Raw genomic sequence first — 21219 nt, 5'->3', positions numbered from 1 at the left:
CTGTGTGACTTCTCTCTTCCAATCCTCTATTTAACCACCTTAGGTAGTTTCTCCTGTCTTCCTCACTTTATAGATTGTGGCTGAGTCAGACAAAATTCCTCTCTTAGAATCCGCTGGTGGAGAAGGAGCTGGGATTCACACCCAGCCTCCTGGTAATAATCTGCATTTCTCCTTCAGCCTTCAGGGCCTCGCCTGTCTACCCAAGACTGATCCCCGCCTTCCCTCTGTCTCACTCGCCCTGTCCCCCCAGCTAAGTGCAGATGTTCACAGCTCTCTATTTTTAAGCACATTCCAGCAGAAGTTCAGCAACTTGAACCCCCCCAGCACCTACAACAGAGCCTGCATATTTAGGTGAATAAATGAACTATTCTTTTCCTAAATAGACTTCAAGTCCTAGGAAGCAGAATGGCTATGCCTGGTTTCCACTCCCGCACCATAATACCCAGCATAGCACCAGAACCGTGGGGCCTCTTCCCCAGCCCTTGACACTCCCAACCCTGCCTTCAGCTGCCGGAACTGACTTTTCCCATGATTGCTAATATTTCTTCCTTTTTTTTTTCTCTAAATCAACATTAGCTTTGCTAGCTCCCTACCTTCCACCTGATAAGAATGGGGTACGGGATCTGTACGAACTTGGGGTGTGCTTTTCTTGCCTTGTCAAAACAGCAGCTCCTATCTGGCTGGCGATGGGCTGGGAGCCAGACCCCAACAATGGAGCCTTGTGAGCCGGCCCCGGGGGTGTGCTGGGAGCCCACGGTTGAGCACACACACAACCCTTCCTGGTGCCACCTTCTTATCTCCTGCCACCAAGCCCTTGCCAGTGGTGGGACTGTAACCCAACCCCCTGTAATTGCATGTCCCAGATAGAACATTCCTGGGCTCAGGCCACGGTTAAACATTGACTTAGGGTGTTGGGGGCAGTCATCACAGACTGTAGGTGCTCCTGATGGGGGAGGAGCTAGCTGGGTGTCCACCACTCTCCTCCCAGTGGTCCTGGACTGACTGAGAAAGCCACGGCACAAAGCAGGCAGGCTCAGCTGCCCACATCTTTGAGTCAGTGTGCTGGAGGAGCCGCGGGCCTGTTCAAAAAGAATCATTTCTCCTGCCTGCCCTCTGCCTACCTCCCACTCTCCCTAGCTGCCTCTTTGGATTTCTCCAAACTTCTCATTCTGCTTCTCCTTCTTGTCTTCCTCTCTCCTATCTTTGATCTCAGGCCCTCTCCCTCCTTGGGCCTGGCCTGTCTCTTCCCGTCTTCCCTTGCCCTGGGGCGCTTTCCCATGTAGTGAGCCCAGATGTGCCCAGGCAAGGGGGCTCTGCTCTCTCTTCTGCACCCCTCTGCCTTTGGCCTCTCTGGGAAATGGAAGGTGGGGTGGAGGAAGCGGGTGGCTTTAAGACCAGTGCCTCCCTCTGACAGGGCGGGGGGTCAGCTCAGCCGGGGCTGGTGGGGCCGCCCCTCTTCCTGTGCTTGTGTGGGGTGAGGTGCTGGCCCTGCGCTCCTCCCCAATCACTAGGGTCAGACGGTCGATTCTTCCTCCTGCCACCTTATGCACAGGGAGGCATGGCGCTGTTCCCCAGGTCTCACAGGGAGTACGGCAGGACATGCCCAGGATGCTTGTGTCTCATACCTCGGTGGGGCCTCTTTGCATTGGCACCCTGGCTGCCCAACCCACTCCCCAGCCCACTCTCGACCTAGGAGACCCTGTCACAGGTGGGGACTTTGTGGATGCTCTGCCGCGCCATGGGGTATCTCCTGCACCCAGCACAGAAATCCTTTGCAGGCCTCCCAAAGCTATGCCCAGAGTGCCCCATAGCCTGCTTCCCTCAAGGAGTATGGGCTACAGGGCCCAGGGCACCCCCACTCCCTGGGACACTCCTGAGGAGGGTTCTGATGCCAGGGCTCCTTTGCAAGGGGTTGGCACCTTTGCAGAATCTCCCAAAGGAGGAGGCTTCAAGCTTTGAAACTCCTCACTACAAGGCCAGGTTGGGTTGACCACACACACAGCTCCCTCAGCTGATGCCCTGCTTCCATTCCCACGCAGAGCTTTTGTGCGTCAGGTTAAGGGTCACAGGCAGCAGGACAGGCCCAGGGGCATACAGAAACGGCCTTGCCTTGCAGCACCTACAGGGAGCCTGAGAGGCCCCCAGAGTTAGGAAAAGGAGAATATCCAGCAGATGCAGGGGCCAGGGAGCCAAGGAGGAAGGGAGCAGGCCAGAAGGGTGCTGAGGCAGCCTTAGGCCTGTGGGCAGCCATGGCTCCAGCCACTCAGCTAACTCCGGGGTTGGGATAAGGTGGGCCTCAGAGCCAGGGCTTCTGTGGTGCGCAACAGGAGGCCCCATGGAGGACCCACACTGCTTTCTAGGCCACTTGTATAGAGCCTGTGGAGTCAGACTATTCAGATTCAAATCCTGGCCCTGCACTTATTAGCTGGGTGGGTTTTGGCAAGCCACTTTCTTAACATCCCAGAGTCTCAGTTTTCTCATCTGTAAAATGGGTATAATAAAAGCACGTGTACACTGGGTTTTACATAAGAGTGCAAGAGACAATGCAGAAGTACTTGTTCATCGTGCTTCAGAGGGCAGGTAGCTCTTCTGGTTGTCATTATGGTTAGTAGTATCAGTAATAGAGTTGTGTTGTGGTTATATTACTGAGAGGGCTCACAGACAATTGTGTTGCTTCCTTGACCTGCAGTGCTTTCTCTTTTAATCACCCTAGTGTTTCCAAGCCCCCCAGGAGCTCTAGGACCCTGCCCAAGGACTCCCTGTATCCTGCCCTGAGTTGTTTTCCTGGTGTCCTATACCAGGGCTACTTGCTCTAGGCCCTAGACCACCCCCACCAGATCCCACACCAACCCTCATGGGCCCCAGATGGACTTAGGATGACTCTTTCTCCCCAGATGCACAGTTAGCTCCATGGAAAGGGCTTCTCCCTCTTTGCTGCCTCTAGTGCAGGTTTGGGGACTCAGCCTGTGCTATGGGTTAGGGGAGTGACTCAGTGTATTGAGTACCTCTCACTGTGTAACAAATTTCCTCAAAACTTAGCAGCTTAAAACAACAATAAATATGTATCATCTTGCACTGTTTCTGGGAGTCAGATATTTGGGAGAAGCTTAGCCAGAGGGTCTGCTCAAGGTCTGTCATGAGGTTGTAGTTAAGATGTCAGCTGGGGCTGCAGTCATCTGAAGGCTCAACTGGGGCTGGAAGAGCTGCTTGCAAGATGGCGCACTCACATGCCTGCCACTAGTGCTGGTTGCTGGCAGGAGGCCTCTGCTCCTGGTCACATGGAACTTTCTGTAGGACTGCTTGAGCATCCTTATGACATGGCAGCTGGCTTCCCCTGAACTAGTGATCTGAGAGACAAGGTAGGAGCTGCAATGTTTTTTATTATGACCTTGCCTTGGAAGTCACACATGGTCATTTCCAGAATATTCCAATGTTTCAACAGGGCAACCCTATTCAGTGTGGGAGGGAACTTTACAGGAGCATGAATACCTGCAGACATCATATCAGGTAAAAGATGTTGAAGAGAAATGAAAGGAAATACAACTTCAGTTCTGAGAGATGGCAAACTGAGGGTGCTGGGGGGCAGGAGGACATGGAGGTAGGCATCTGCCACCCTGAATAGTACACAGACGTGGCTCTGACAGCTTCCCATATGGCCCTGGGTGGCACTGCCTGCGTCTGCCAGCCCCACCAGTGGCCAGCGACAGATTTGGAACTAATTATGTAGAACTACATTTGATGGGGACATGGGCCATCGTTACCAGCTGGGCAGTGGGCCAAACTGTGGACAGAGCCCCATCATTGTGGGTTTCAGTTAGAGGGAGAGGAAGGTGAGCCTGACACATGATGGCCTCTTTGCAAAGATCCCAGAGGAAAGAGCTGTCTCCCAAAGAGTGGAGCTGGGGGTCATGGAAAACAAAGTTGAGCAGTGATTGTATCCATCTATCCATTAACTAATTAATTAATTCATCCATTCATTCATTCATGCACACATTCATTCTCCAAGTAGTTATTGAGTGCCTACTACGTGCTAGGTTTTATTAGTAAGAATAGAAATGAATGCAAAATGTGTTGAGGCCCCTGACAGTTTGTGTCTTTGGGCCGTACACTGCATATTCAAAGGGCAGCTCATCTCCTTACTCTGGGGGAAGGCAGAAGCTTGGACGCAGAGTAGGGGTGCTGCAGGGAAGAGGAGAGAGTAGAAAGAGCTATCTACCAGGTTGAATGGGTTGCCCCAACCATGGAGTGCTGGATATGAAAGGTGAGCTGAATATGGGAGCCATGTTGTTGTCCCAGTGGGGAAGCTGGGGACTGGGGGGACTTTGGCTCCTGTGGTCCCATGATGTCACCCTATCCTGCTCCTGGATCATTTGGGACATGACCCCATCTCAGCATCTTGGTATCCAGTGCTGCCATATCCCCATTGTGCAGCTGGGGAAGAACCAAAACTAAACCCCAGCAGCCCTGGCTTTGTATCAGGACCCATGGAAACTATGTAACCATCTTCCACTTTCGTCACCTAAAGCAGGGGTTCCCAAACTCGGGGCCATGGACTGGTTCTGGTCCATGGCCTGTTAGGAACTGGACTGTGGCTTGTTAGGAACTCACAGCAGGAGGTGAGTGGTGGGTAAGTGAGCGAAGCTACATCTGTATTTACAGCTGCTCTCCATTGCTTGCATTACCGCCTGAGCTCTGCCTCCTGTCAGATCAGCAAAGGCATCAGATTCTCATGGGAGCACGAACCCTATTGTGAAATGCACATACAAGGGATCTTGGTTGCGCACTCGTTATGAGAATCTAATGCCTCATGTTCTGTCACTGTCCCACATCACCCTCATATTGGACCATCTAGTGGCAGGAAAGCAAGCTCAGGGCTCCCACTGATTCTGTATTATGGTGAGGGGGCTTCCTGCCCCCGCCAGGTTCTGAGGAGGAACGGACAACTGGAGCAATGGCTGGAGATGGACATGGAAGCAAAGAACATAGGCAGAGGCTCCCAAAAGTCTTCACTTTTGCTTTTGTTCTTGAGCCTTTAGCTGAGCACATGGCTCTTCCAGGTCATTGCAATAGCGTGGCTAATTCTGGCCAATGAGACATGAGTGGGAGTGCTGTGGGGGCTTTCCACCTCCCACCGGATGGATAAACCTCATGGTAGGAATCACAGCAGCTCTGGGGGACCCTGTGGTGTATTCCCCAATACCCCATTCAAAATAAGCGCTCCTTCCCCCAACTGCTAAGAGTATTGTCAGCTCACAGCTCAGCTGAATCTTTGCCCAGAAACTTGTCTCCCAAATGTAGGCCTCCTTCCTGGAGGTACCACACAGAGCCTAAATACAATGACTGCTGGGGTAGTAAGCTCAACACCTTGCCTTCATTGAGACAACTTTCAAGACCACCCCAGCTGCAGAGCTCCTGTGGGTGGCCAACGCCTGTGTTGTGACTTTGTCACAGCTCAACTCTCCCCTGTACCCAGCCCTGTTTCTCTCATGCCTTTCCCTCATTCCATGAGGGATGACCCCAACAGATCTCCCAATAAAACCCCTGTCTGCAAATCTCTGTCTCAGAGGCAGTTCCCTGAGAAATCCAACCTATGACAGATGCTGTCTTTCTTAGACTCTGCGATGGAAGTAACATATTGAGAATCATGAATTAATATGATATGAAAAGCCCCAGTCCTCCAAAACCACTAAACCACGGTATCAGCCCTAGACCATCAACTTACATGGTAGAAAAACAAACTTCTACTTTGTTTAAGCCAATGTAGTTTGAGGTCTTTTTGTGACAGCAGTCTAAACCATATTCTAATTAACATTGAATCGTATATCTAGAAGTAGAGTGTTGGTGTGGCAAAATTCTAAATATGAGGAATGAGGGATATTGTCAGACAGTGGGCAGATATTTCAGGTTGGAAGGCTGGTGACTCATATTATGCAAAGCATTTGGTAACACTATCTCTTATGATATCTTGGAAGGCAGTTCACATGCCTACTGAGCTTCCAGTTCTGGGCGAGGTAGCTAGAAAAGGTCCAATTTTTGGTAGGTATTGGCTTTTTTCCACTTGGTACAGGGCTCTGTAAGACAAAGAAACTCAGAATAGAGCCAGGAGTTTGCAAGCAGAGATGAAAGTGAATGTAGCCTTGCTGATGGAGCTCTTCCTGCCTGTGGCCAATCATCTAAGTTGACCGAGAGTCCTGTATTTTGAGCTTCCACATGTTGAAAAAGCCAACTGCTTTTGTGCTGTGAACTGAAGCAGTGGTCTCAAGTGGCTCCAAAGAGGCAGCTGTACCAGGAAATAAGACTATGGCCCTAAGCCTTCCCCAGTCAGCTCAATTAAGAATTCCCTGACAGACAATGGGAGTTAGCCCAGCAGTCAAGATCAGATTGACAGTGTTGCTTTTTCACTCAGACCTACTGTGACAGATAACCTCGGAAACTATCATTAAGCCAAGCAGTGTGAGATGGACAGAGCACAGAGTATAGAGATGGCCAAACCAGTAAATAATATTCATATATGTGTCTGCAGACTTCAGAACTGTGTCTACCAGCTTTTTGGCTGAGTTAGTTGCTCATGGAACAGATTGGAAACCAAAAGAGTAGAAGTATGCTGTACTGTTTAAAAAAAAAAAAAAACTATAGTGACATATAGTTCACATACAATAAAGCTCATACTTATTTTACACACTCTTAAAGTATACAATTTAGTTGTTTTTAGTACATTCACAGTTGTGCAACCATCACTGCTACATAGTTCCAGAACATTTTCATTGCCACACAAAGAAATCCTGTACCTTTTAGTAGTCAGTCCCAATTCCCTTCCCTCCACTCCTCCAGCCCCTGGCAAGCACTAATCTACTTTCAGTCTCTTTGGCTCTGCCTATTATGGACATTTCATATAAATGGAATTATATAACATATGGCCTTTTGTGTGTGGTTTCTTTCACTTAGCACAATGTTTTCAAGATTCATCCATGTTGTAGCATGTATCATTATTTCATTCCTTTTTATAGCTGAATAATATTCCATTGTATGGACAGACCACAACTTGTTTATCTGATCATCAGTTGATCAACATTTGGGTTGTTTCCACTTTTGGCTTCTATAAATAATGTTGCTATAAGTATTCATATGTAAGTTTTTGTGTGGATATGTGTCTTCACTTCTTTTGGATATATATATGCCTAGGAGTGCAAGTACAGAGTTATAAGGTAATTTTATGTTTATCCCCTTGAGGAACTGCCAAACTGTTTTCCAGAATGGCTGCACAATTTGACATTACCACCAGCAGTGTGTGAAGGTTCCAGTTTTTCCTCACTCTCTTCAACACTTGTAATTATTTGCCTTTTTTATTACTGCCATCCTACTGGGTGTGGGGTACTTTCTCATTCTGGTTTTAATTTGCCTTTCCCTGATGGCTAATGATGTTGAGCATCTTTTCATGTATTTACTGGCCATATGTTTATCTTCTTTGGTGAAATGTCTTTTCAAATCCTTTGCACACTTTATTTTATTGAGACAGGGTCTTATTCTGTTACCCAGGCTGGAGTGCAGTAGCACTCATGGTTTACTGTGGCCTCAGCCTCCCAGGCTCAAGTGATCCTCCCACCTTAGCCTCCCTAGTAGCTGGGACTACAGGCATGTGCCACCACATCTGGCTAATATATATATATATATATATATATATATATTTTTTTTTTTTTTTTTTTTGGTAGAGATGGGATTTTGCTATGTTGCCCAGACTGGTCTCGAACTCCTGGACTCAAGTGATCTGCCAGCCTCAGCCTCCCAAAGTGCTGGGATTATAGGTGTGAGCCACCACACCTGGCCCCTTTGCATATTTTTAAAATTGGATTTTTTGTCTTACTGTTGAATTACAAGAGTTATTTTTATATTCTGGATACAAGTTCCTTATCAGACACAGGATTTGCAAACATTTTCTCCCATTCTGTAGGTCATATTTCTTACTTTCTTGCTGCTGTTCTTTGAAGCACAAAAGTTTTTTACCTGATGAAATCCAATGTATCTAGTTTTTCTTTCTTTGCTTGTGCTTTTGGTGTCATATCTAAGAAACCAATGTTTCATCTTAGGTCATGAAGTATTCTAGTTTTAGCTCTTACATTTAGTTCTAGGATCCATTTTCTTTTTACTTTTGGATCCATTTTCATTTACTTTTTACTTTTCTTTTTACTTTACTTTTATTTTTCTTTACTTTTTACTTTTTACTTTCATTTACTTTTTACATTTAATAACTATGTTATGGCATTTTTTCCTCTTATGAGCCATTTTGAGTTAATTTTTATATGATGTGAGGTAAGGATTCAATAATACTTTTTGAATGTGAATATCCAGTTGTCCCAGCACTATTCTTTCCTCCATTGAATTGTATTGACACCCTTGCTGAACATCCAGTTAACCATATATGTAAGGGTTCATTTTTAGAGCTCAATTCTGTTCCACTGATCTATATGTGCAGGTATATCCTTATACCAGTACCACACTGTCTTGAGTACTATAGCTTAGTAATAAGTTTTGAAAGAGAGAAGTGTGAGTCTCCCTACTTTGTTCTTTCTTTTCAGGATTGTTTTTGCTATTCTAGGGATCAGCTTTCAGTTTCTGCAAAAAAAGGCAGCTAGATTTTAATAGGGATTGCATAGACCCTGTAGATCATTTCCAGGAATATTGCCATTTTAACAATATTAAGTCTTCCAATCCATGAACACAGGGTGTCTTTCCTTTACTTAGGTCTTCTTTAATTTCTTTTAATGATGTTTGATGTTTTATAGTTTCCAATGTACAAGTCTTGAACTTCTTTTGTTAAATTTATTCCTAAGGATTTTGTGTTTTTCAATATGATCATAAATCATTCTTTTAAATTTAATTTTTGTATTGTTATACTAAGTTTTTGAGGGAGATTAATTAATGAAAGTCTGGAAGCCTGGCCTGCACAACTATGGGATTGCTCAACCCCTAAAGCAAGCCCTGAGCTTTCAAACCTGCACCAGCAGGAAATGGGCTATAAAACCCATACTCTCGCCACCCTAGCACACCATGTTCTCCAGTGGCCTCTTCAGATGTGGCCTTGGAGGACAACAAACAAGGAAGGACCTCCCAAAAGGCAGAGCCAGGAGCCACAGAGAATAATGGATAAAGGAAATGTTTCCCAGGAATTAGTACTAAGGAACTTAGTTCCCTGGGAGGCAGGGAACCTTTGGAATTCTTGCCCGGTGGGATTTACTTTATGCTTTGTGCCTGCTATGGGTTCTCCATTCGTCCCTTTCCAAATGGCAGTTTTAATTGTGGTTATCCTGTTTCTACATCTCTTGTATATTGCGTATGTGTTGTTGGCTGGTGGAGGGGGACAAATAGATGACTTATCTTTTAGTTTATTCATCACTAGGCTAATATCTGAACTTCATATAAAGATCAGACAACTACCAAGAAAGCCTGGACCTTGAGACAGTTGCAGTAATGGATAGGACCTGTGGGCTTCATGCTTGGGTAGGGGATTAGCATGTTCCATGTTTGGGAAGAGAATGTGCATTTATTTGGGTAAACAAAGGTGCAGAATATAGTGGAGATTGCTAGCTTTTTGTCAATATCCATTCTCCTCTTCTTCAATAGTGGTGGAATACTCATCTGAACACATTTAACAGCCAGCTAGAAACTCTATTTCCTAACTTCCCTCACAATTAGGTATGTCTCACGACCAAGTCTGAGGCAATGGAATGTGAGAGGACATGATGTATGCAACTTCCAGGCCATGTTCTTCAAAGGAAGAAGGTATATCCTCTTCCTCTTTTTCCCTTTCCATCTGGCTGGAAGGTGGAAGAGCTGTCAGTGGCTAGAGCAACCACCTTGGAGGGAAACCTCAAGTTAAGGGTGGGAGAGCAACAGAAAGAAGGAGCTGTCTTATCACTCTGGTTCTGCCTTCCCAGACTCCTGCAGGAGCTAACCTTCTGCTTGTTTGCAACACTGTCTTTTGGGGTCTCTTTGTTACAGCAGCCTAATTTTTGTTTATTTATTTATTTACGTATTTGTTTGAGACAGAGTCTCCATATGTTGCCCAGGCTGACGTGCAGTGGTGCAATGTCAGCTCACTGCAACCTCCACCTCCACCGCTCAAGTGATTCTCCTGTCTCAACATGCCAGTACCCGAGATTACAGACGCGCGCCACCATGCCCGGCTAATTTTTGTATTTTTAGTAGAAATGGTGTTTTGCCATGTTGCCAGTCTGATCTCAAACTCCAAGCCTCAGGTGATCCACCCGCCTTGGCCTCCCAAAGTGCTGGGATTACAGGCATGAGCCACCGTGCCTGGCCTGAAGCCTCACTTTTGCTCTAATAAAAATTTGTTTCTCAAATGGGAGAGACTGGAGCATGTCTGTGTGCAGATGGAAATAATCCATGAGAGGGGGAGAGATTGAGAAGACAAAGCGAGGGGATAACCAAAGGAACAAAGTCCTTGAGAAGACAAGAAAAGATGGGACTCAGGAAGTAAGACATGGAATTTTTCTTTGACTGAAGAAACTAGGATGCTTCTTCCATTGTGATTGAAAGAATGAGAAAAGATCGGTACAGACGCAGGGAGATAGTGGATTCTGTGGAGAGACCATGAGGAAGGATCAGTGTATTTGCAAGAGAGTAACGTAATGATAACCTATGGAATCTTTATTTTGTTGGACTCCCCACACCTACCCACAGCATTGGTTCCCTGATACACTCATCATTGACCCATGCATGGTTTACTTTTATTTAATTAGCTATTAATTTGTTTCTTTTTATTTTTAGAGACAGGGTCTTGCTCTGTCGCCCAGGCTGAAGGGCAGTAGTGTGACTATGGCTCACTGCAGCCTAGAACTCCTGGGCTTAAGCGATCCTCCTGCCTCAGCCTCCAGAATAGCTAGGACTACAGACAAGTACCACCATGCCTAGCTAATTAAAAATTTAAAAAATTGGGGGTTGGAGCAGGGCATGGTGGCTCACGCCTGCAATCCCAGCACCTCCAAGCCTGTCTGCTTCCTGGCCTGGGTGCCCTGCCACAGCTCTCTGTCCTCATGGAGCTCTTCAGTCCATTGGTACCTTCACTCCTTCTCCATCCATCAACCCCTCCTGCCTTTACTTCTCTCCTTTCCCACTAAGATTCTGTGGCTCATGAATGAATCAACTGGCAATATTCATGCAACAGAATATCTTAAGCAGGCTAAACACATAAGCCACAGCAACATGAAACAATGTGGATGAATCTTAGCAAGATACAATTAAGCCAAATTGTATCTTCCAATTGGCTTTCCAACTGGAAGGCCGAGGTGGGTGGATCACTTGAGGTCAGGAGTTCCAGACCAGCCTGGCCAACATGGGAAAACCCTGCTTCTACTAAAAATACAAAAAAATTACCTGGGCATGGGGACACATGCCAGCTTCTGGGAGGCTGAGGCACGAGAATTGCTTGAACCCGGGAGGCAGAGGTTGCAATGAGCTGAGATCGTGCCACTGCACTCCAGCCTAGGTAACAGAGCAAGACTCTGTCTCAAAATATATATAAACTTTTCTGATATAGTTTGGATGTTTATACCCTCCAAACTGCACACTGAAATGTGATCCCCAAAGCTGGAGGTGGGACCTAATGGGAGGTATTTGTGTCAAGGGTGCAGATCCTGCATGAATGGCTTTGAGTGTAATGAGTGGTAAGTAGTTCATGTGAGATCTGGTTTTTAAGAAAAGCCTGGCACCTTCTCCCTTCTCTCTTGCTTCCCTTCTTGCCATGTGACACACTTGCTCCCCACTTTGACTTCCACCATGAGTAAAAGCTTCCTGAGGCCTCGGCAGAAGCTGAGCAGATGCTGATGCCATTCTTGTAAAGACTGTAGAGCTGTGAGCCAGATAAGCCTCTTTTCTTTATAAATTACCCAGTCTCAGGTATTCCTTTATAGCAATACAAAGGGACAAACACAGACAGGGTCTTGCTATGTTGCCCAGGCTGGTCACAAACTCCTGACCTTAAGCAATCCTCTCACCTGGGCCTCCCAAAGTGATGGAATTGCAGGCGTGAGCCACTACATCCAACCTAATTTATTATTTTTAAAGATGTAATAGGCACCTGCAAAACCACCACCCGAACAAAAGTTCTGACAGTGACCCCCCATTTCACCATATTGTTCCCCTTCCCCAACCCATCCCTTTGCCTCTCTCCACTCAAAGTGGTCATCATCCTGAATTCTGTGTACAAGGTGCAACCCTGCTTTCCTTTTTATATGGTTTTATTGCATCTCTCTATATTTTCTTTTCTTTTTTTTTTTTTTTTGAGACGGAGTCTCGCTCTGTCGCCCAGGCTGGAGTGCAGTGGCGTGATCTCGGCTCACTGCAAGCTCCGCCTCCCGGGTTCACGCCATTCTCCTGCCTCAGCTTCCGAGTAGCTGGGACTACAGGCGCCCACCACCAAGCCCGGATAACTTTTTTGCATTTTTAGTAGAGACAGGGTTTCACCGTGTTGGCCAGGATGGTCTCGATCTCCTGACCTCGTGATCTGCCCACTCCGGCCTCCCAAAGTGCTAGGATTACAGGCGTGAACCACCGCACCCAGCCTGCATCTCTCTATATTTTCAAAAATTATAGACATATTTTTATATGAGCTGTCTTTACCTTCATTAAAAGGGTATCATTCTCTACATAACCTTTTGGGACTTAAGTTTTTGGCTTAATTGTATCTTGCTAAGATTCATCCACATTGTTTCAGTTGCTGTGGCTCATGTGTTTAGCCTGCTTAGGATACTCTGTTGTGTGAATATTGCCGTTGATTCATTCATGAGCCATGGAATCTTAGTGGGAAAGGAGAGAAGTAAAGGCAGGAGGGGTTGATGGATGGAGAAGGAGTGAAGGTACCAACGGACTGGAGAGCTCCATGAGGACAGAGAGCTGTGGCAGGGCACCCAGGCCAGGAAGCAGACGGGCTTGGGGGTGACATATAGTCAAAGGAGAGAATTTCTGATTTCAGAAGGAGTGAGGCTTTCTGGTGACTGTAAAGTTTTCAGGGATAAACGAATAGCTAAGGCCAGAATTCTTTGAGATGAGGGTGAAGGAAGCCAGAGGTCAGAGTGTGGACATAGGTCCCTCCATTTTTCTAGGATACTGGCAGGAGGTGGAGTGGAGAAGAGGAGGTTGGAGCTGGAATTTCCAGTGCATGGGAGCTGGGAGCTGACAGGGAGAGGAGGCAGGGCAACACAGCAGGAGGCAGGAGTGTCAGTGGTGCAGGGTTTTATAAGAGGTTGGGAGTAATGTGCTGGAAATGACAATGAGGAATAATAAGGCCAAAACTCCACATCTTTTAGCCCTGAGGTGCAGAGAATGTGAGATTAAACAGCCTGCACTTGGAGGTGGTGGTTCAAGGCCTGGAGGAGGAGGCAACATTCCAAAAAGAGCTTGAAAATACAGGGGAGTATGCTGACCATGGCGCAAGAGCTCCAGCATGCGTTGTGCAAGAGCAGAGGGGAGGGGCAGAGCCGATGGGGCAAGCAGCACATCAGGACTCAGCTTCGGCAGATAAGGAAGTCAGTCGGGCTGTCCTGGGAGGGGAGGTGACCCCAGGTCTCATGGGTGGTCAGTCTTGGCTACACCTCACAAGCTACAAGTGGCTGCATGTTTTCACAGTGGCATGGGTGTGGAAGGGTCAGCTGTCAGCATCTCGCCCCCATACTACTGTGTCACCAGCCCCATTTGTCCCTCGGGCTTAACGTACCTCACTGGAGGGAGAATCAAAAAGTCACTGCTCCTTCCTTGGCTACAGTGCTGGTGTCAGGGGAAACCAGTGTGGAGAATTGTCTTGGTTAGAGGTGGGGACAGAGGCCTAGCCTGGAAACCGAACACTGTCTTCCTGCTGGCTCAGGTGGGGCTTGTGGGCTCCTGTGGCCCTGGGACTCCCTGGGACTTCTACTCCGGTCTGAGGACAGAGGGACCATTTTGGCTCTTAGGGAGCCCCCATCTAAGGGAGGAGGCTTGAAGGAAAGAAGAAGGGGTGAAGCCAGCCACTTGGGAGCCAAGGAAGGCTCTAAGAGAAACGTGGGCCTTTTTGCCATTGTTCTTCAACACAATCAGCACAGAAAGAAAGGAAGAGCCCAGCCCAGCCTCAGCCTGTTTTTGTGGTCCGAGGCAACGTTTCCTTCTGGATTTTCCCAATTGGGCTCCACTCAATTATGCTTCTTTAATTATGAAAGCTTGGAATGAGGGTGGGGCATTGTTAGACACAGAACCATTCGATGACTTTCTGTGCCCCGTCTCTTACATTGGCCTACAGCACGTCACAGATACTGCCTCTCCCCAATCCCAGGAGCCCAGGACCTATCACACTAGTGTTCTTTTGCCCTCTGGCCCTTTCTTTTTTTAATTATATATTTAAAAAACTGTTTTAAAAATAACAGAGACGAGGTCTCGCTATGTTGCCCAGGCTAGTCTCGAACTCCTGGGCTAAAGGGATCCTCCTGACTGGGTCTCCCAAAGTGCTAGGATTACAGACATGAGCCACCACACCCGGCCCTCTGGCCCTTTCTTTTTCCTCCCTTAGGCCACAGAGGATCTGGGTGGGATCCTAGGGCTGGAACATTCCCAGGTACCAGGAGAAGAGCAGTTCTTCCTGAATGTTCCATTGCTCAGCTCTCAGTAACTGAGCCTCTAGTTCCCTATCTCAGGGGGAGACGGGCTGTTTGCTGCGCTAGCCCTTACGTTAATGAGAGGAGCACCACTCCCATACTCAGTGGAGGAGGGAGTGATACCTTTACATTTCTCCATGGCTCCAGCACTCAGGACCCCCAGCCGATGAGAGGGCCATGACCTCCACTCCATAGCAGCTCCTGAGCTGAAGCAAAGGCTGCTCTAACCCGCATGCAAAATCCTTTGAACATACCAGTGGCATGGGGTCAGGATAGAGGGGGAAAAATGAAATTAACTTCTCAGGTTAGGGTGAGCAGATCTGGCCCTGTTATGTGTCTTGCCACACTCTCAGCAGAGGGGAGGCTGGCCACAGGCAGAATTTTTCTGGATTTGGATGCAGGGAACAAAATTAGTCCTCACACAAGAGATAGAGTTTCAGCCCACAGCATTGTGTACCAAGAGAAGGTCCCAAGATGTATTAATTAGGATATAGACTTGGCCGATATAACAGAGATCCAAAATAAGAGTGGCTCAAACAAGATCACTGTTTCTTTCCTCTTGTGCAACAGTCCAGGCATAGACAGTTTGGGATCAAAATAGTATCAGGCACTTGTGCTTCTTCTAACTCACTTACTGATGTGCCATCCCTCTGGTCCTGCCCTCACCCATAGGATCCAAGATGACACTCCATCACATAGGCTTCTAGCCTGCATGAAGTCGGGGAGAGAGGGCCCCAGAAGCAGGTTCCCTCCTTTTAAGGACACCATTTGGAAGTCACAGACAATGCTTTTGCTCATATCCCATTGGCCAGAACTGTTAGACATGTAGCTATCCTTAGCTGCAAGGGAGCCTGGAAAATGTAGTTTTTATTCCGGTAAACACCTTTTGGTCTATGAGAGAAAAGGGAAAATTGTTTTGGGGGCCAACTAGCAGTTCTGCCACACGAGACCCCAAGTACACAGCAAGGAGCTTCTTGGATTTGTCTGCCGTGTGCCCCACTCTCCCTGGCCACAGGGGCAGGCAAGGGACTCAATCTAGGAAAATGACCTCTGACCACAGCAATTGCCCAGAACTGGGCACATGATTCAAGTGGATCCAATCAGGGTTCTTCCTCAGGCCTTTTGCTTTTCTTTTTTTCAAAAAAGTTGAAGCCTGGGCATGGTGGTTCACACCTGTGATCCCAGCACTTTGGGAGGCCAAGACGGTGGATCACCTGAGGTCAAGAGTTTGAGACCAGTCTGGCCAACATGGCAAAACCCCGTCTCCACTAAAAATACAAAAATTAGCTGGGTGTGGTGGTGCACCTATAATCCCAGCTACTCGGGAGGCTGAGGTGGGAGAATCGCTGGAACGTGGGAGCTGGAGGTTGCAGTGAGCCAAGATTGAGATTGCACCACTGCACTCCAGCCTGGACGACAAAGCAACACTCCATCTCAAAAAAAAAAAAAAAAAAAGTTGAGACAGGGTCTTGCTCTGTCGCCCAGGCTGGAGTGCAGTGGCATGATCATGGCTCACTGCAACCTTGAACTGGGCTCAAGCAATCCTCCCACCTCAGTCTCTGGAGTAGATGGGACTACAGGCACGCACGACCACACCCAGCTAACTTAAAAAAAAAAAAATTCATAGAGACGGGGTCTCACTGTTGCCCAGGACGGTCTCAAACTCCCCCTCAGGACTTTTTCTAAGCAAGCCTGGTAGCAGACAGTACAATTTCCTTTCTGGTCATGAGACTGGGAGGATGTAATGCTGAACCGACCACGGGCATTATTCCTGCAGGGGAAGGAGGGTGCACAAAGCCCATTTGCGGAAGAAAGGGTGTTGCTCACCTCTGAGAGACAGAGAGAGAAGAGACAGGAGGTGATAGTCTGGTGGGTGAGTAGGCCTCATTCTGGCCTCTTCAGGGCCTGATCTGTCTTTGCCCTGCTTGAGCCAATAGTCAACATCCCCCTCTCACCAAGCTGATTCAAGTCAAGTTTGAGCCATTCGCAACCGTTAGTACTGCAAGCGGCGTTTTTTTTTTTTTTTTTTTTTGTTTTTTTTTTTTTTTTGTCCCTGGGGAAATGAGTGAATGGCTGGGGGACACAGCTGAGATGGAAAATCTGGAAGGAAAGTGCGTGTGCTCCAACCACGCCGTCTCTCTCCCCTGCACATGTGCCCCGTGGCACCTCAAAGTTCCCTTCACCGCGGAGGCTGCGGAGTTTCTCCGCATTTTCCCATCCAGCCCCGCCGCCTGCCATCCAGCCCTCCTCCCAGGCTTGCTGCAGCCGGCCCAGCCGCGAGGGGGCCCGAGGAGGGCACTGCACAAAGGCCCCATTCTCAGCTGCGGGGGCTGTTATCAGCCCAGCCTAAACTCTGAATCACCTGCATCTGTGGGCAGCCCTATGGGTGGGGCTGCTTGATTTCCCCTCTGGGCCTCCCTTGGCCAGAACCTGTGAGTGGGGGCGGACTCTCAATAAAGGTTCATTGTTTTCCATCCCCTCTGCTATCGGGTTCTGTGACTGCCTTCCCGAGCCCCTTCCTCTGCTCCTCATTCAGCCTCTTCTCCCTGGACCCTGGCCCTCTGAGCACCATTCCACACCCCACCTCACCTTGATTATCAGCAGAATCCCTTCAGGAGAGCCCAGGTGGTGACCCGGGAAAGCAGGAGACGGGCATTGGCTGGCTTTGCCTCCAAGGCAGTCAGAATGAAGGCGGATCTGAACCGTTGGCTGGCTCCCCAACTTACTCGAGGTCCCCCACTGACTGCAGACAGCAACCAAGCTGTCCTGGGCCTGTGGTGTCACCTGGTGGTCAGCCTTGGAACTTGTCTGGGAGGTGGGGGTGGGGGGGTCCCGTAATCTCTCTATTCTTCCCTGTTTTTTGTTTTTGTTTTAAACTGTAATGGGTTCAGTTCTGCTCATTCTTCCTCAGGCCATCTTTAAAACACAAATTCCAAGTCCCAGAGCCTACTTTGGTCATCTCCCTTTCTTCCGACCTTACCCCGATTACCTCAAGAGGTCCTTTTCCCACTGTATGTTCAGTCTACCCAGCCAACGTGCTGACTGAGACAGGGCAGGCCCACCCCCAAGTCAAGAAAAAGGCAGACTGAAAGTCAGAGAGATAACTAGAATGATGAAGAATAGAGGTTTTCGACTTCAAAAGCCCTTGAAAAGTTTCCTTCAGAATGCCACACCCATCTGCCCATCCTCCTGTTAAGAACCCTGCTTTCCTTCAAGCATCAGTTTTCAAGAGAAAATAGGTTGACTTTTCCAGATCCGCATTGTGATTTTTCCACTTCTACTACAGGTCTTGCAACAGTAGGGTTTTCTGTCCTTCCCATGTAGCTGAATGGCAGCCCAGCTTTGAGATGGGTTTAATGGGCATTTATTATGCCCCAACCTGGAAAACTGAGCCCCATTCATAACCCTGAGTTCTCGACTTTCTATTGGCTCATTGTGTGAAATGCCAAACCACTTCATAGAAACATTTTGAAATCTAACCCATTGGAAAGTCGGGACGGCCTGACGAAGATATTTAAAGGAAAGGTCATGAGATGCTTTCTGGGCAGGATGGTGGCTGCTGCTTCTTGTTCCTGTTGCCATTTCAAACAGGCTAGTATATGAGAACTATCTGATTTCCCCAAAATGGAAATCCTGATCCTTGAAGAAGTCTTGAGGCTTCCAAAATGGGTTGTGCCAGTGGCCTAAGGTTGGGGGAACGAGGTGCGGAGTGATGAGTTAAGTAGCGATGTGAGCACAGAGACTAGGCAGAGAGGATGTGAGGAGGCCAGGTTGAGTGCAGGATCTGGAGAGAGTTTTAGTGCCAAGACTGGAGACAGACCCAACTGACTTCTACCTGACAAGAAGGGCCCAGTGGAAACACATGGAGACTCCAGGCAGGTGAATAATTTCATATCCTACCAAAGCCATATTCTTTTACTATATTCCACTTTAGTGTAGCAGAAACTGATCTCTGCTTGGAGGAACGAGGGAGTAGACAGAGAAGAGGGTCCCCGTTACCAAGTAGGCAGAGAAGAGGGTCCCTGTTAGCAACACTCCATCTCCTCTGAGCGGTTCAGCTCTCACCCCAATGAGACAAAAACTCTGCAGAGACCTTCCCCACCTTCCTTAGAGACTGATTGCTATTATACTAGCCTGCTCTTTTGGGGGTATCCCTAATCACCCTATTGCAAACCACTCATTAAAACATGCAACTGTCCCATAGAGGAGTTGCAGATATGGTTTTCTTGGTCACCTTTTATTTCCAGTGATGTTGGAGTGCCTCCGAAAGATGGCACCCTGGGAAGCTTCTGGGTGCTGGGCACTGAGCATGTTATCTCATTTCATCTCTCTGCCAGGGCACTATCATGAGCTCCATTCCACCTGGTGCAACTGAGGCTGAGGGCAGTTAGGTTAGCTGCCCAAGAGGTTAAGAGCTGCTGAGAGCTGTTGAGAGCTGCCATCCTACCTTGGAGCTGAGATCTGAATTCAGCTTCATCCATCTTAGTCTGAAGATCTTCACTTCCTCCCCTTCCTGCAGGACAAAATGGAAAGAAAAAGCCCTTGAGAACAGGAGGGTAGGACCTATGAGGGGCCATAGGGGGTGGAGGTTCGAACAGGGAGCTACGAGCCCACTCGGATATCCAGTGGGCAGCAGGGAGGAAGACTGCTTGCCCAGGACGGCCACAAAACAGCCCTCGGGGGGTGAGGGGGGTGTGAGGAGCCAGCATGGGAAAGTGAAGGAGCCTTGTTCTGTAGAGGGAAACCCCCTCCTCCGCAGCAGAAACACTAGAAGTGTCCACTGATAGAACAGGGTGGGCCTGGGTCAGCAAAAAGCCCAAGAGAGATCTTTGCAGGAGAAATCTCTCCTTCGGTGCTGGAATTGGAGAGTGAATAAAGTCCTTTGGGCCAGGTGGAGGCAGGAGTGCCGAAAGCCTGGGAGGTGGCCCTGGTTGGTCTCTCTTTTCCCATCTCCCCTCCTTCCAAACCCCAGTCCAGTGAGGCTCAGCTCCAGAGCCAAGGAGGGGCTGGCCGTCCGTTCCTGGCCTCACCAGCAGAGGTCTCCAGAGCAGGGAGCAGAGGGCTTGGGGTGGGGGAGGGAACGGAAGGATGCCCTGCACCTTCCGCCCTGCTCACAGATGTCCAGGGGTCCACATGCATGGGTGGTCTTGACTCATGCATAGGTGTGTCTGTATTTGTGTGCATCCGTGTGGGGGTACGTAAGTGTGGGAAGTGGGTGTATCTGCATTTGTGGGTGTGTAGGTGTCTGTGGGTGCATGCATGTTTGTAAGTGTGCTGGGTGGTGTCTCTGCGTGTATGTTTGCCCATTCCGTCTTCGCACATGTTGGCACTGCTTGTGGCCCTGCGTATATCTGTGTGCAAGTGAGTCCTGCATCATTTGTGCATAGTTGTCTATGCTTGGGCTTGTAAGGAGAGAGGAGAAAAATAAGTGACCTGGGGAAGGGGATGCTTTGACATCTCAACATTCTAGGAGGCAGGGATGTGGGGTCGTCTGTACTGTCCCATGTCCACACACACTGACCCAACCTGGCCACCTCCTGCCCCTTCCTTAGCACAGCCCCTGAATTTGTTTGTTAAAACCTCATTTACAGCAGGTGTTGCTGACAACCAGTTCCCAGGAAGCAAGGCCTTCGCGCGCGTGCTCTCTCTCTCTCTCTCTTTCTCTCTCTCTCTCTCCCTCCCTCCCTCCCTCTCTCTCTCTCTCTCCCTCTCTCTCTCCCTCCCTCCCTCTCTCTCTCTCTCTCTCTCTCTCACTGGTAAACATTATTCTCATTGTTGCGGGGGGCAGTGGAGCCACAGAGTATGGTGGGAGGCAGTTAGAGAGCTGCAGTGGGGGAACACATGCCCACGGCTGGCTCACCCATGGGTGAACAAAGGCAGTGGCCATGAGGGAAAGTGCAGGGGAAAGCCCTGGACAAGGCCTAGCTCTGCTCCTGGCCTGAGGCCCTGCACTGGAGCTCAGCCAGTGCTGGGGGGCAGGCAGAAAGGAGGCCCCTTACCCATGTCACGCTGAAAATCCTTGCCGCAGGGAGTAGGGCAGAGTCTGGAGTCTACCACAAGATGGGAAGGTGTGTTTACTTCCCACTGCTGCTGTAACAAATCGCCACCAACTTAGCGGCTTAAAGAAACACAAATTTATACAGCTCTGGAGGCCAGAAGGCCAAAATCAGCATCTTTGGGCTAAAAACAAGGTGTTGGCAGGTCTGCTCTCCTTCTGGAGGATCTAGGGGAGAACCCATTTCCTTGCCTTTCCCACTTCTAGAGGCCGCCTGCATTCCTTGGCTTGGGGCCCCTGCCTCCATCTTCAAAGTCAGCTGAGCCTGGGCAGTATAGTGAGACCCCATCTCTACAAAAATTTTAAAAATTAGCCAGTGTGGTGGTAGATGCCTGTAGTTCCAGCTACTCAGGAAGCTAAAGTGGGAGGATCACTTGAACCCAGGAGGCAGAGGTTGCAGTGAACCGAGATCACACCACTGCACTCCAGCCTTGGCAACAGTGCCAGACCCTGTTTCTAAACAAAAACAAACAAATGAAATCAGCTGCACGTGATATCTTCAAGTCTCCCTTCTGTCTGCTCGCACAT

At 48.5% G+C, this 21219-nt stretch overlaps 1 long non-coding RNA gene across 1 annotated transcript in view; it reads right to left on the bottom strand.

Annotated features, from left to right (window-relative positions):
- The window catches only part of LOC101149454 (uncharacterized), a 50045-nt gene extending 32691 nt beyond the window's left edge, over positions 1-17354 (bottom strand). The window contains exon 1 of the long non-coding RNA XR_008676820.2: positions 17226-17354. This is a non-coding gene — a long non-coding RNA (uncharacterized lncRNA). The remainder of the gene's footprint in view (positions 1-17225) is intronic.
- Positions 17355-21219: the final 3865 nt, after the last annotated feature.

Source organism: Gorilla gorilla, chromosome 12 (assembly GCF_029281585.2).
Source record: "Gorilla gorilla gorilla isolate KB3781 chromosome 12, NHGRI_mGorGor1-v2.1_pri, whole genome shotgun sequence".
Taxonomy (NCBI): Eukaryota; Metazoa; Chordata; class Mammalia; order Primates; family Hominidae; genus Gorilla; species Gorilla gorilla.
This window is presented reverse-complemented; position numbering and strand designations above follow the sequence as displayed.